Source organism: Branchiostoma floridae, chromosome 6 (genome assembly GCF_000003815.2).
Source record: "Branchiostoma floridae strain S238N-H82 chromosome 6, Bfl_VNyyK, whole genome shotgun sequence".
NCBI lineage: Eukaryota > Metazoa > Chordata > Leptocardii > Amphioxiformes > Branchiostomatidae > Branchiostoma > Branchiostoma floridae.
The window spans coordinates 23,113,400-23,116,378 of record NC_049984.1 but is presented as its reverse complement, the minus strand read 5'-3'; the positions used below and the strand labels follow the sequence as shown (position 1 = coordinate 23,116,378).

At 37.5% G+C, this 2,979-nt stretch overlaps 1 protein-coding gene across 2 annotated transcripts in view; it reads left to right on the top strand.

Moving 5' to 3' along the window:
- LOC118418013 overlaps nt 1–2,979 on the top strand; it is an 18,866-nt gene that overhangs the window by 4,298 nt on the left and 11,589 nt on the right. Inside the window, exon 1 of one of the 2 annotated variants that reach the window (XM_035823804.1) lies at nt 1,471–2,810. The exons of the other annotated variant lie outside the window; for it this stretch is intronic. The gene's annotated coding sequence lies outside the window, so the exon portion shown is untranslated. Of the gene's footprint in view, nt 1–1,470; nt 2,811–2,979 lie in introns of those variants that run through there. 2 annotated transcript variants of the gene reach the window in all.

Genomic DNA, 2,979 nt, shown 5'->3' with positions numbered 1-2,979 from the left:
CGGGTGAGTAGGGTCCCTTGCTCTTGCATCATGTACAATCCCATGCTAAGCTCAATCATACAGTAGACACATACTGGGACACTTTTCTATTGTGATTCCAATGTATGACTGAAGGACACACATGTGAAACCCAATGGAAAACATAGCTAATACCCTGGTGACCAACTTTAGGAATTTTTGTGATGGCTTTGAGTTCACAATACTGCCACAGCAACAGAAACACAGGCATCTTTATGATACATGTACATCCAGTCAGACACCACCTTACTAGTGACTTGGCATGGATGATATGCTACAGATGGACATTAGTACAGTCTCCAACACATCATAATACTGTACAATGTATAGTTACAACTGTACCTACAAGACAAGAGGGTAGGTGAGCAGACAAGGGAACAAAGTTTTTTTGCAGTGGATTTGAGTTGCAGGTGAAAAGGTCCCCGTGAAAAAAAACATAATTACAGCAGCTGCTGCAATGTAAAACCACTGAAAACTTACGTTCATTTACAGTATGAAAGATTGTTTGTACCTGAGCTAAGTCTTAATTTTACTAGGAAGAATGTATAGTAACTGAAACTAGAGTTCCACGACCCCATACCTTCGCCAAATGATCCTAACCCTTCTCTACAACTGCTGTATTAATTATGTTTGTCATTAATTATGCAAATAAGGTTCTCATTTTTATAAACTATATTAGTTGATCATCTCCTCCACCATACAAGTAGAAGAAGAAGTACACAATCTATGTTAAGAAAGAAGGCTTTTATCGCATTTTCTGATAATTTATGCAAATGAAATCCCCATTTGCATAATCAATGTTCAACGATGTTCGCCTGTACATAACTTCCAAATGCTATGTATTAAAGTAAGAAGTTCCTGTCATTTACCAATTTTATTTTCTCATTCATTATGCAAATTAGGTCTTTATTTTGCATAATATATATCAATCAATATTCTTCTCCTTCTCAGTTACAAATGTCACATGTTGCAATGGTTCCATAATGGAACTGAGCGTGTTTACAAAATGTCCTCATTAATCATGCAAATTAGATACCAATTTGCATAATTAATATGTCATTATATGAAGCATCACTTAAGCTATCTACATACCAAAAATCATAACAATCTGTTAACCCCTTCTTGAGTGTTATTCCCTTTTAAAGTGTAACATTAAACCTGCCCTGCAGTTCCAAAGCAAGCCACTAGGGGCCCAAACCTACACCACTTACTCCTGGGCATCAATAGCTGTCTACCACTCAAAAATCATAGCCACAGCATGTTCAGAATTTGAGATATTAAACCAGGAAGTTCTGCTGCAGTACCGTTACAGGCTGCTAGGGGGCCCAACATCTAATTGTTTCCAGGTGTCATCAAGACCTACCCACATACCAAATATCAATACAATCCATCCAGGCGTTCTCTAGTTATTTTGGTCTTCTACACACACACACACACACACAAACGCTACCCAAAATATAACCTTCTTGGCGAAGGTAACAAAGCTACTGAAGTCATCTGCATCTTCCAAGAGATTTATGCTTGTGAGTCATTGCATGAAAATGGTTGTTTACAGATTTGGTTTGGAGCTCCCCCCGGAGACAGAAGACCAAACTGCAGCCTCCTCTGGGCCGTACATTTCCAGGCGTGTCCAGAACAATTTGCTGCAGAGCATCATGGGAAAGGATTATAAATTCCAGACGATTATGGATCCCAAGAAATGATGCAACAGTTGTGATAAGAAATACCAAGAATGTCTTATCTTTACATGAAAAAGCAATAAGAATGGAACTTATTTTTAGCATTGATGCGGATATATTGTACTAGTATGTATAATTTTGTCATCGGACTTTAATATTGGTCAAATAAATTATCAGGTCTGTTCACTTCATGGTCTAAATTCCTTTTTAGCACTTAGAAGTCAGCCTAAGGATTTACTACTTTGAATTCTACTGGGCAGAAACTCTTACTTGGATTGGGATTTTGGTAGTGTATGACAGCTGCGCTGTATAACAAAGGAGTTGATTGAATATTTGGACATGTGTGGACCGTATGCATGTCAGATCAACATTATTTGTAAGACATTTTGTTACTTGCAAGACAAATTAAAATTCACTACTAAAAGTACTCATATTAAATGATAAAGGGATCTTTAGGCAATAAGAAGTGTAGGGCTCATACCTTATGTCGATTAGTTGGGCAGTCAATATATGAACAGTTACTGCCATGTGCCCTAAGGCCTAGGTCACAATTCCCAACCCGGGGCCTGGCCATGCAGGCAGCTTTCGGGAGTGAAAAGAATGTTATAAAAGACATCAAAATGTCAAAATACTAGTCATGTCCAATGATATGTGCATATTTCTGGGTACACATTTTAATTTTTCTTAAAACATCCTGGCCGGGCCCCGGTTTGGAACTTCAAATGTGACCTAAGCCTAAGCGAACGACTGTAAGAAAAGTAGGTCCTCAGTTTAATGGATAACTGACAGACAAATACTTAATAAGATGCAAATTTGAATCCTAATACCCCTGGTAGATGTGCCAGCTCATTTTGTCCCTTAAACACAAGTTCTATAATTACAATGTTCCCTGTGGAACAGTACTCTCTTTTCTTCTGTTCCAAACAGAACAGCCATATCTTCACTTCTCAGCGGCACAAAACAACTGGGGTGAGAATACAAATTTGCATATCTTCGGCATTTGCATACCTTCAGTTATACATTAAACTAGTTTGACCTACTTTTTTTACAGTCTCATGTCAGGCACATACCTGTAGCTAGTCATATATCATTTGTCTGCCCAAATAAGTTAAGGTAAGCACTACAATTCATATTGCTTTGTTCTAAAGTCTCTTTAAGAAGAGATCCCTTTTGTTTTATAATAGTACTTTTTGATCCTGTGAATTTCATTTGTACTTTACTTGTCTTAGATTAGTGACTATTGTCTTACAAGTAACACAGAATGCAGAAAAAAAAATCACAG